This window comes from Epinephelus moara, chromosome 18 (assembly GCF_006386435.1).
Source record: "Epinephelus moara isolate mb chromosome 18, YSFRI_EMoa_1.0, whole genome shotgun sequence".
Lineage (NCBI taxonomy): Eukaryota > Metazoa > Chordata > Actinopteri > Perciformes > Serranidae > Epinephelus > Epinephelus moara.
Genome location: NC_065523.1, coordinates 33,579,706 through 33,592,321, shown reverse-complemented (window position 1 = coordinate 33,592,321; position 12,616 = coordinate 33,579,706). Strand labels below are relative to the sequence as shown.

The window sequence follows — 12,616 nt, the reverse complement described above, 5'->3', positions numbered from 1 at the left end:
GATGCCACACAGCTGGTTCAATATCAGCAAAGTTTCCCTTTATATTCATTGTCTTGTGTGGCGATCAGCAGTGATGTGGTGGTTCACTTTTACACTGTGATCTGTAGCCTATAGTTCGGCTTTAGCTTCTAACTATCTTTGTCTTTTTAACCTGTTGTTGCTGCTGAGTCAGTTTGACATCCTGGATATATCCTTCAAACACAGGCTGTAGACCCCTCTGTCTGCTTCTCTCTGGAATCACTGTTTCATTTGTCCAAAAATAGGATAATATTCATATATTCATTCAGGGAGTGCAGTTAGTTACAGTGTGGGCTCCATGCTTACTGCGACAGCTTGTCAGACCATCACAAAGGGGCGGGGCTTAGCGAAAGGTCCATTGTAAAAACAGTGTGGCTCTGTCCAAAGGTGACAAAATCCATTAACCAGCACATCAAAAGCTCATTAATCAATATGTTATATATCAATTGTTTACAGATTAAAGACACTGTATATATCCTGTTAATGAGTGAGCTTTGACGGTGTGTTCAGACACACACACACACACACACACACACACACACACACACACACACAAAACACACACACGTTCTGGTTATTTCTGCAGGCTGCACAGAGTCACACACACTGGCACATAATCTCTCACTGCTCCTCAAATTATCTCTGTATCTTTTTCTCTCCCAGGACAGGCATAAAAATGCAAACACACTCAAACAGACTTTGCACACTCTCTTGTACACACACACATGCTTGCGCTCTAAGTAGCCGTGAAAACTGGAAAGCGCCTTGAGCACTTGGAAAGCACTTGCTGTAAATCCACACCATTGTTATGTTTGGCTGTGATCTGTTCTGGGCTGGAATTACATGACGACACAGGCGCAGCACAACGTCTCTCTCTGTCTTTTTCTCTGTGTGACACACAAACACACATACTGTACGTACATACAGGTGCATTTAAACAACACGTCCTGGTCATGTATTCTTATATTAACCTAGTGATCCCTTCCAGCTACAACTAATTCCATACCCAGATCCTAAACCAATCTTGACCTTAAATATTTCTGAAAGCAAAAGTTTAATATTCTGTGAAATGCACTCATTCACTGTCTTTCAGAGAGTTAGATAAAAAGATCGATACAACTCTCGTATCTGCAGCAGCTGGTTAACTTAAAACAGGAGCAAACAGCTAGCCCAGCCCATTCTCACTCCCACGGCATCAAATACTGATGCCTTTTAACGACCCTCAACAGCTCATAGCAATGTCTAGCATATCTGTGTTACGTACAACTGAAACACATTGTCATGTAGAGACAACACAACCTGTCATACTCTGAAAACCACACCCACCAGAGGGGAAAACTATCAGCGCCACAATATGCAACCAAGGGCTGAAACGCTGACAAAATGCCTGTAGCTAGCCAAAAACATTAGATATCAGCATGTCAAAGGGTTATTTCACCTCCTTGTGTCTACCAGAGAGGGAAGGTCACATTGACAAACTCAGTATTTTTAGTCTGTTTCAGTGTCCCTTCTCCTTACCTTGCTTATCTTGGAGAAATCCATCCATCCATTTTCAACCACTGGGTCTTGGGGGCAGCAGGCCAAGCAAAGCACTCCAGACGTCCCTCTCCTCAGCAATGCTTTCCAGCTCTTCCTGGGGGACCCCAAGGCGTTCCCAGGCCAGATGAGATATGTAATCCCTTCAGGGTGTTCTGGGTTTGTACCCAGCTGGACGTACCTTGAACACCTCTAACAGGAGGCGCCCAGGAGGATCCTGATCAGACGCCCGAACCACCTCAACTGACCCCCTTTGACATGAAGGTGCAGCAGCTCTACTCCGAGCTCCCTTCAGATGTCCAAGCTTCTCACCCTATCTCTAAGGCTGAGCCAAGACACTCCACGGAGGAAACTCATTTTGGCCGCTTGTATCCGTGATCTCATTCCTTTGGTCACTACCCAGAGTTCATGACCATAGAAGAGGATTGGGACGTAGATGGACCAGTAAATTGAAAGCATTCTTAGAGTAATGCTCCCATTAGATGGCCAGTGGTGACATACTTTGCCACTGATGTTCATTCCAGTCTAGTTTTAAAAAGCACACATGCATATAGAAGCCTGTGTCCACTGTCCTTTTCTCCTGCTGTGAGAGAAAAGCCACTATCTTTTGTTGTTGACCTAGATCTCAGTACAGACATCCACACCATAGATTATGCCTGTTTGTGTGATGACTCGTGAAGTGGAGTTTGTCTCTGGAACATGTTCTTTACTCTCCTCCACAATGAAGAGTCTCAGTCGATCTGACCCACTCATGCTCACCCTGAGCAGAAACTGCCTGTAGCGTCTTTGGCCAAACACTGTCCTCCATTTCTCCTCCACTTTGCCCTATTATTTCCTGAACCTCACATAAATCTTCATAGTTACTGCAATGATGCAGTTATATGTCCCTATAAAACGGAACTGCACAAGCCAGTAGATAAAGAGCTGGATGTAGCAGATTTTTATTCAAGGCCAGGAGCAGCAAGATGCAAGTTTATGTGTAAGTCCATCAGATTAAGACACTGTGTAGGTTCTGTTTGTGTGCTTTTTTAGATGGGAAATATTTTCAAAATCCTGTCTCTAAATTATGTGGATAACACTCACAATACCTGGAGTTTTTGCAAACCATGGATACGTACATTTGTACATTATATTGTAGCAGGTACATTGAAACTTTACTCTTCTCAACAATGCTGTGGTGGTGTAGTTAGGTTCAGGGACAAAAGCACTTGGTTATAGTTAGGAAAAGATCATTCCCACGTTTTGGCACAAAAGCTGCTGAAAAAGCAGGGACGGGTCTGTGAAATACACCCAGGTTTTGATGGCTCAAACGCTGCTGAGAAATGTTGTGATGTGTCCCTTAAAAACACCCAGGTATGGTAGCTCAAACACAGCTGGGAAACGCTGCAAATGATTGCTGATAAACGACTGGTGTTGTTGGTTTCAAGCAGTGGTCTGCAGCTTTACAGGTGTCTTGCCTAATGGACACGCCATCCACCACCCCCGGCCTAACTGGACACAATGCGAGCAAGCCAGCAAACGAACGTCAGATTGTTTCAGTCAGTATGTTTACATGCGTGCAGTCGTCAAGCTGAGCTCATAGCTCGGCTAACCAGTCAAGTTGGACTTCTTGTCTTGTCTGAGTATACATGCAGAGGAGAAAATCGAATTTCTGACCAAGTACGTCCGACTCCACCTCGATGGGCGGCGCTGCGTCCTTTTTAATATAGTGAACTAGTTCCGGTTGACCCAAAGAGGAAGCTAATGACGAATGAAGATGTTTAGCTCCTTTAACTGTCGGAGCATGAATGTAGTTTCCTCGTCCGCCCAGAAGTGCGTCTTCTGCTTCTTAGTCGCTATGGTGTTTGTTGATTTGTTTTCCCATGAGTTACTGCACTGCTGTTACATCATCTCCTTCTTCTTCGGGGTGAAAGCCAGCGAAAGAAAAAGTGGTGCATGCGCAGAACGCCGAGTCCGACTCCAGTCGTACTAAGTGGATACATGCAGCAATAGTTTGATTTTCAATTGCATTATCTAGGTGTGTTAGTCGAGTCAATTTCAGTCGGACTTAAAAAGCCTGGTTTCAGTTGGACTAAGCCAATAATTCAATTTTCTCAAGCTGCATGTAAATGTACTGGCTGTCCCCAATAAAAATGTCCTAACTTGCCTTGTGCATCAGTGAACAGGCTAAGTGATGTGTCTCTTGTTTGAAAAACCACTCACCCTGGCTCTATTTTGTTCAAGCATTAAGCACCTCTAACGTGTTTTTAGAGCAACAGCAAGCCATTGCTTCGGCTTGCTCAGGGCTCGATTGCTTCCTGAATATTGTTGTCACTCATGGTGTATCTGGACACTTTTTGCACTCCATCAGCCAGACTTCACTGCTAACTGTATGTTTGGAGGAGGTGTTTTACTTTAACAGTTTTACAACAAACTGCGACTTTCTTGACTTACAAAATTCAAGCAAACATCAGCAGTGTTAACATTGTCATTGTGATCATGTTGTCACACGAGCATTTCGCACAAAGCCCTGCTGTGTCTAAGTACATCCTCGCGGAGCTGCCAGCATGGCTGTAGAATCCTCTTTTTTTAACTCAAATCCCTGTAAAACTCTGTAGCTGTGTTACTTGTCTCCTAACTGACCACTGCAGGACAAAATGAGCTGGTGACAGTGTTGTCTCTGCATGGCAGGGGAAGGTGAAGTCGACCTGGCCTTAAGCCTCTGCGGCAGATTAGACACAGATTGGTCCTATTGCTTTACTGTGAAATACTGTGGCTGAGGACAGAGAAAAATAAATTCACAGCGCACACACACACACAGAGGACACAAATGCGCACGCAAGCAGAGCTGTGTAATTGAAATGGTAAAGGGGATGGTTGTTACATGGCAACCTTTAATAAACAACGGCTGCAAGATGGAGACGATGATAATGAGAGACACAGAGCGAGAGAGGAGTAATTGAACTCTGCTTCTCTGAGTGTCTCTGAGCTTTGGTTACACGGCGTTGAGTTTTGGAGCAGGGATTTGTTAAGGACATGTGTGTGTGTGTGTGTGTGTGTGTGTGTGTGTGTGTGTGTGAGGGTACAGTGTGCGTAACAAAGCTCTAAAAGCTTGAAGTGACTGAAAGAGAAAGCACACAAACGCACACAAACAAAAACACACTGACAACACACGCAGAGAGACAAACCTCTCCAGAGAGTGCGGATCAGATTTGAAAGGGAAACAGCAAAACAGGGAAGAACTATGAATAGCATTATCTCAACCGTGAAAGAAGATTTCTCCCCTTCGTCTGCCGCTTTATCTATCTATCTATCTGTCTATCTGTCTATCTATCTATCTATCTATCTGTCTGTCTGTCTGTCTGTCTGTCTGTCTGTCTGTCATCTATCAATCCTTCTACTAGGGACTTTAGGCCACAATTTCGTTCATAGTGTTTTAGCACTGTTTCAGAAATAATCTCTGTCCATACTAATAGGCCTGAAAACACATATCACATCTCCGTACACTGGGCATGCATGTGCCCATGAAAACAGGAAGCAAACTGTCTACTCAGCGGTTGGTTGCTTAGTTACAGAAAATAGGAGATGCTGAAAAGTAGGACCGCAGGTTTAAATCACCAACTGTGTTTGTTCTGGAGAGGAGGGACCTCTGTGGATAATTTGGCTCATGGTAAAAACCTCCTGAACGTCTGGATCAGAAAAACTGTGAGCACACATAGCAGGCGCGGGGCGAGCGGCCTGTCTACGACGTGGCGAACAGTGTGGACAAATCAGTGATTTGTAACGTGTTTTTTACCAGTTTAAATAATCAATTCTGCTTGTTTTGTGGAAGAAGAGACCTTTTTGGATAATTTGGCTCTCATTAAGAGCCTCTTGAATGATGAACGCTAAATGAATTTGTATCGGGAGAAGTTTAAGCAAGTTGCAATCTGCAACCCTCACCACTAGACGCCACTAAGGGTGCTTTCACACCTGCCCTGTTTGGTTTGGTTCCATCAAACTCAAGTTCCTTTCCCCCCTAAGTGCGGTTCATTTGGGCAGGTGTGAAGACAGCAATCACACTTGGGTGCGCACCAAAACAACCAGTCCGAGACCTTCTTGAAGAGGTGGTCTCAGTCTGGTTACAAATGAACTCTGGTGCGGTTGGTTTGTGGTGAGAAGGTGTTCCGACCTGGATGTGAAGCAACTGCAGTCACATGACACATTGTTTGGGTTAAACATGAGCATGTTACAGTCCTGGAGGATTATTAATGTGCACCTCCTCCTGTACTGCCTTAATATGCACATTCAGCACATCCAATGCATCAAAACATTGTTTTCTAGTTGGAGCCGCGCCTCGTTTTCAAACTGTATGGTTTGACTAAAATGAACAATGACAGCAATATAGTCCACGATGAGCAGCGCTAAAATCAACCTGCGTAGTTGTCCCTCCATTGTGACATTAGAAAGTGTCACATTTATCTTGCAAGTGTACTCTTCTTCAACGTTTGCTTTACTTCCTGGATTTTTCCCACATGGAAATTCTGACCAATCAAGAGCAGCTTTCTCACACAAGGCATTTGATCTGGTCCTCTTGTAAATGCTGCCGTGAGAACATGAACCAACTCTAGGCAATTATACAACTTTGGAACAAAATTAGTCCCTGATTCAGACCACAGGAGACGACTCTAGGTATGAAAGCAACCTAAATCCCCCTAAATCTCACATACTGCTCCTTTAAATGGATAAAAACTGTGGACAAATGTCTGAATTGGGGACAATGAGCATGAATCTGAATGATGGACACAATAACATCATTTAACGTCGACATTGTGTGCCTCTTAATATTTAAGTAAAGTGCTATTTTTCCCCTTTTATGGACAAGTCTTATAATGTTATAGTTTGTACACTTGCTCCTTGACAAAATTTGAGTAAAATTAAAAAGTAAAATAAAGAAGTGTAGTCTACTGTAGGTCTGTTTAGCACTGTGCTGTTTGGTATTCAGCAGAAGTGTAGCTTCGATTAGTCAATGTGCCATTAGTGCCCATTACATTTAAGTGTGCATGTGAATGTGAATGGGAAACTTTGATTTAGTGGCTAAAGCTATTATCGCTGTGAGCAATGAAACGGTCCCTGTGGAGCCTTTCTGCACATGTAGTATCCTCTTTCTCTGTCTCTTTATTCATCTATGGCTGTCTCTCTCTCTCACACACACTCACCACACACATAGGTTTCCCCTGGGACCCTCATCAGGCCAGTGAGCTCCTTTTAGCAGCTCCCCCAGTGATCTCCATATCTCTAATGAGATTATCGTAGTAATAGGAGGGTTGATAAACCCCATTACCCACAACCCATCCCTCCTACCTGCCCGCCTCTCAATCTGTTTGTCTCATTTTTGCTTGTCTTTTCACCTGTGAGCTCTCGACCAGACAGAGAAGAGGAAAAGGAAACACAGAGGTCACTGAGAGGAGGAGAAGGAGGAGATGGCAGTCATGACAAGGAGCCAGTTAAGAGGGGGGGAAAAGAAGAAGAGAGACTCAGAGGGCAAAAGAACAGGAACAGAGAGGAAAGAAATCAATGTGGGAGAGAGAAAACAGTGAGATAGTTACAGATGGGGAGATGAGAAATCGCTGGCGAGGGCTGAGAAGTGGTGGTTTTAAGGAAAAAACAATGGGAAGTGTAGAAAATGAAATGAAAAGATGTGGAGCATGAAGGATGGATGAACAGGGAGTGACTGGCTGAGTGGCTGTTTAAAGGTCATGTGTATTAGAGAGCCGTGTGCAGAGACATGGGCTCAGTCCCCTCCTCTTTTCTCTCCTTTATCCTTCATCTCCCTCCATCATCCTCTTCCTGCTGCCAGCTTCCCCTTTTGTACTTACAGTCTTCATCTCTTTTCTGCCCTCATCCTCTTTCATCCCTGTCTGCTCTCCCTGTCTGTCTATTCTTCACCGCCGCACAAACTCCCTCCCCCCGCCGCCCTCCCTCCATCCCTCGTTCTTTCTCCCTCTATCTCTCTCCATCAGCTTCAAAGAGCTGTCTCTGTGGCAGACCTCGAGGGCACCTGCCTCTTGAGGTGGAATAAAATCGTCCGTCCCTTAGTGCTTTTGACTCTGTGTGTGTGTGTGTGTGTGTGTGTGTGTGTGTGTAGCTGGTACACACTCCTCTGATGTGCAGCGAGGCCCCGGGCAGAACTATAACAAACAAACAAAACCAGTGAACAAGCAGGTGAACCTGGACCAGAGGGTCATTTCTGCGTACGGGTTTACTCTCTAAATTAGATTATGTTACGGTGTTGTCGGTAACCTTTACAACCCAAATGAAATTTGTGTGCTTATGTCAATATCTGCATGGCTGCCGAGTGTGTCAGTCTGTCATGGTGTGTTTACATCTCTGTATGTTTGCATCTGTGTGTGTGTGTGTGTAGGTGTTCGATGAGTGCATTTGGGAATGTGCCACCTCTGGGGGCGTGTGCTGGCTTCTGAACGGCACTGAATGAGATTGGATTAGAGTTTCTGGCCCGAGCTGTGTGTAAATCAGAGAGAGCGCAAGATGTTGGTTCAACCAAGTGTGTGACTGAGTGTGACCTTCATGGGGAGAGAGGAGAGGAGAGGAGAGGAGAGGAGAGGAGAGGAGAGGAGAGTAAGGGACTGTAAAAGTGGTTTCACGCAGCTTGTGATTATATGGGCCACTTTTTGGATTCATTAGCTACATTTGAATTAGTACAGAGATGTACAGGGACACTGTCTCTGTGGTCAGTCTGCCACAACATTAAAGCTGCACTAATATCTTTGTATTAACCCTTTAATGTGTGAATTATGACTTCCTCAGTCAAGATTTTTTATTCCTCTCTAGGCATGAAAAAATTGAAAGTCGTTTTTTTTTAAACATGAATTTTTAAACATGACTTCCCCACACGTCCACTCAGGTGCAAAGTGTGCGTTGAAATTATCAACTGAAGAAATACAAACCAACGAAAAAATAGACCTATTATGTGAAACTATAAAAACGTATTTCTAATGCAGTTAAACTAGTGTGTTTTCACATTTTTATCATAATTGAATACTGTTAAATGCAATGCAAAAGCATTGAACCTTTCTCCTGACTCCTCAGCTTCTCCTTCTGCTCCTCCCTCCTGTATACATCCAATTCAGCTTCTCGAGGAGGGTGGGTAGCAGCTGCAGCAACTCAAATCCAGCCAGCGCAAACCTCAGCTCCAGTGGACCAGATTGGCAAACTTTCTGTTGCTGCTGGTACACAGGTTAGACCCACCAGCCTGCTGTGACACCCGGCACTGAGGAATGCGTGCAAGCCATATTTGAGCTGCTACAGCTGCCTAAAGTCAGCCTCCGGGGCTGCTGCCAGCTCTCCTTCTGGAGAAGCGGTCCCCATTGGCGGGGAGTGAGGCAGAGGGACCGTGGGGTGACTAGCAGCTAATTCTTGTCTCATTAATGGTCTGATAACAGAGATAGAGCAGGGCAAGGAGGGGCTGAGTGAACGAGCAACTGTACAATTAAATAAGATTAAATAAAACAGTGTATTGCTGGGGTTACTGTATGAAGTGCGTTTATATGCATGTGGTCGTCTGGTCGACTGTCTGACTAGCTGTGTGTATGATCTGAAAGCATGTGCAACTTAAAGCCGAAGAGAAGAGGAGAGAAGAGGAGAGAAGAGACATCTGGGTCAACATCCAGTGGAGAGAGCTGAATCATCAACATCAAAGACTAAAACCTGGTAAAGATTCATCCATGTTCAACACACAATTAGTCATGTATCCACCTACGTAACAGGTAGGTGGATACATGAATATATTGTGTATATACGTGTGTGTGCTGGGAGAGAAGAGAGAGCAGCAGAGAGAAGATGAAGAGGGAAAGCAGGGTGGATGCTGGACATCTTTATGAGTCCTCCATCTAATGAAAGTCATTAGAGCGAAGCAGCAAAATCAGTCAAATAAAGGAAAGAGGTTGCTGCTCAGTCTTGGATGAAGGCCAAAACCACATCTACACACCCTAATTCACTCAGTGTGTGTATGTGTGTGTGAGGAACAGAGAGAGAGATGAGATAGATATAGAGAGGGGTGTATTGATCGGTGGGCGTGTTGAGAAGGGACCTGAACCACCACAGCACCACCTCTGCCGCTCACACACACAAACACAATAAGGTCTTCTCTATATTTTCAGGTACATTATGTGTGCCAGTGCTGCTGGCTGTAGTGCTGCTCATTGATCGGCTGCTTTCTCTTGAAAAAAGTGATTCCTCTGGTCGAGTGTCAGGAGACATGAGTGTGCTTAAACCTTCAGGTCAGTATTTCAGAGTACATGAGATCTGACTCACTTTATACCGGGAATGATTTCTTTAGTGTTTAGTAACCTGAAAGTAAGAATCGATGTGTTTTTGTTACCTTAGAATGAGCACTACACCGGATCGTGATATCTACATATGGAACAGGTCCTCGTCTACAGAGATCACCATGTTGCACAGTCATGTCTCTACAGAAGCCCAAAGTGGACAAACCAAACACTGGCTCCAGATAGGGCTATCGTAATGAGAAACCCCTCCACAGCGAGCAGCGTCACAAAACACTTTTTTTTTTAACATGAAACTGCAGTGTTTGTCAGGGTTTATCAGGGTATCACACTGCTCAGCCTCCTGGGTAAAGTTTATTCCAGGGTGCTGGAAAGGAGGCTCCGACCGATTGTTGAACCTCGGATTCAGGAGAAGCAATGTGGATTCCGTCCTGGCCGTGGAACAGTGGACCAGCTCTTTACCTTTGCGAGGCTGCTGGGGGGTCGTGGGAGTTTGTCCATTCTGTCCACATGTACTTTGTGGACTTGGAGAAGGCTTATGACCACGTCCCACGGGGGGTCTTGTGGGGGGTACTGTGGGAGTACGGGGTACCACGCTTGCAGTTACAAGCCATCCAAACCCTGTATGATGAAAGTGAGAGCTGTGTCCGCATATTTGGCGCAAAGTCAAACATGTTCTCAGTGGGTGTTGGCCTCCTCCAGGGTTGTCCCTTGTCACTGATCCTGTTTGTTATTTTCATGGACAGGATCTCGAGGCGCAGCTGGGTCAAGGAAGGTGTCCACTTTGGTGACCTCAGAATTGCATCTCTTTTTGCAGATGATGTGGTTCTGTTGGCTTCATCACACTGTGACCTCCAGCATGCAGCTGAGTGTGAAGTGGTCAGGATGAGAGTTAGCACCTTCAAATCTGAGGCCATGGTTCTCTGCTGGACACCAGTGGATTGCCCTTCCGGGTTAAGAGAGAGTTTCTGTCTCAAGCGAGGGAGTTCAAATATCTTGGGGTCACAAGTTCACGAGTGAGGGTAGAATGGAGCGTGAGATGGATCTGCGGTGTGGTGCGGCTTCTGCAGTGATGTAGGCACTACACCGGATCGTGATGGTGAAGAGTGGACCTGAGCCAGAAGGTGAAGCTTTCAATTCACTGGTCCATCTATATCCCAACCTTCAGCTATGGTCATAAGGTCTGGGCAATGACCGAAAGAATGACATCGGGGGTACAAGTGGCCAAAATGAGTTTTCTCTGTGGGGTGGCTGGGCTCAGCTTTAGAGCTAGGGTAAGGAGCTCGGGCATCTGGAGGGAGCTCGGAGTAGAGCCGCTGCTCCAGTTGAAGGTCAGTTGAAGTGGCTCGGGCATCTGATCAGGATGCCTCCTGTTAGAGGTGTTGCGGGGACATCCAACTGGTACGAGGCCCTGGGGCAGACCCAGAACACGCTGGAGGGATTACATATCTCATCTGGCCTGGGAACGCCTTGGGGTCCTCCAGGAGGAGCTGGAAAGAGTTGCTGGGGAGAGGGACGTCTGGGGTGCTTTACTCGACCTTTTGACCCCTGACCCGGCCTCAGATAAGCGGATGAAAATGGATGGATGCAGTGTTTTTACCAGTTGAAATCACCTGGTTGATCTGTTTTAAGATTTTAAATGTTGTCAAACTTCTCTTTATCAATATCCATTTAAATACAGAGGACCATCTCTTTGGAACAACCTTCTCCACAATCATCATCTACATTATTGTTATTCAAAAAACATCTGAAAAGGACTCTAATTTGCAACGACTCTTAACACTGCATTAATTCATTTGTAATTTGTTTGTGTTTGTTTTTTTGTAAATTGTACATCGCTAATCATTTTGTAATACTTCTTAGTCTGGATCTCTTGTTCAGTTATGCCATCTTCACTTTTATCTTTTTATGTGTGATTGTTGTTATTTAGTAGGGGAGGTATCTTCATAAGCCGTTTTTCACTTCTAACCTCTCCTGCACAATGTTTTCACTTTTAATTTCTGTTTTTCCTGTATTTTCTATACATGTAAGTGCAAATAAACTAAACTAAAACCTCTGTGGAAAATTTAGGTCTTGGTAAAAACCTCCTGATAAACTGTGAGGACACAATAAGTTATCAAAGAAAGAAGTGAGCACACAGCTGGGTGAGCAGCCTGTCTCTAAGATGCCAAACAGTATAGAAGAAACACTGATTTGTAAAGTCAAACTGCTTTATTCAGTGTTTTTACTAGGTTAAATCACCTGGTCCCTTTGTTTTGGAGAGGAAGAGACCTCAACAAATAATTATAACAACAAATTAATAATAATTAGGCTTAAAAACCTCCTGAACAATGGACACTGAAGGAATTGTAGTTAGTTTAAGCTCGCTAGTTGTAATCTGCAGTCCTAGCTGCTAGATGCCCCTAATTCTCCCTAAATCGCGCACATTGGACCCTGAAATAAGGAAAATAAGTCAAATCCATGTTGACAAGAGTGACGATGAATTATTTTCCACTGAGTAATTAATTCAGTTCATGTAAGCCTAACACACATTCCTCTGTTGAGTGTCCAGCATGGATTATAGCCTAACTACTGAGATTCCAACTGGAGACTAAAGTTCTTCCTACTACACATAGATCTTAAACCCTTAATTCAAAAAGGTGCTGGAAACATTCCTCAGAGATTTAGGTCCATACTGACATGATGACATCACACAGTTGCTGCAGATTTGTCGGCTGCACATCCATGATGAGAATCTCCCGTTCCAGCACATCCCAAAGGTGCTCTATTGGACTGAGATCTGGTGACTGTGGAGGCCA

At 44.6% G+C, this 12,616-nt stretch overlaps 1 protein-coding gene and 1 long non-coding RNA gene across 2 annotated transcripts in view; both read left to right on the top strand.

The window, feature by feature from the left end:
* Window positions 1-9,815, top strand: part of LOC126405816 (uncharacterized) — a 55,743-nt gene extending 45,928 nt beyond the window's left edge. The window contains exons 2-3 of the long non-coding RNA XR_007571610.1: window positions 9,135-9,243; window positions 9,693-9,815. This is a non-coding gene — a long non-coding RNA (uncharacterized LOC126405816). The remainder of the gene's footprint in view (window positions 1-9,134; window positions 9,244-9,692) is intronic.
* Window positions 9,816-10,403: 588 nt separating this feature from the next.
* The window catches only part of atp5mf (ATP synthase membrane subunit f), a 7,056-nt gene continuing 4,843 nt past the window's right edge, over window positions 10,404-12,616 (top strand). Inside the window, exon 1 of the mRNA XM_050069759.1 lies at window positions 10,404-10,407. The gene's annotated coding sequence lies outside the window, so the exon portion shown is untranslated. The remainder of the gene's footprint in view (window positions 10,408-12,616) is intronic.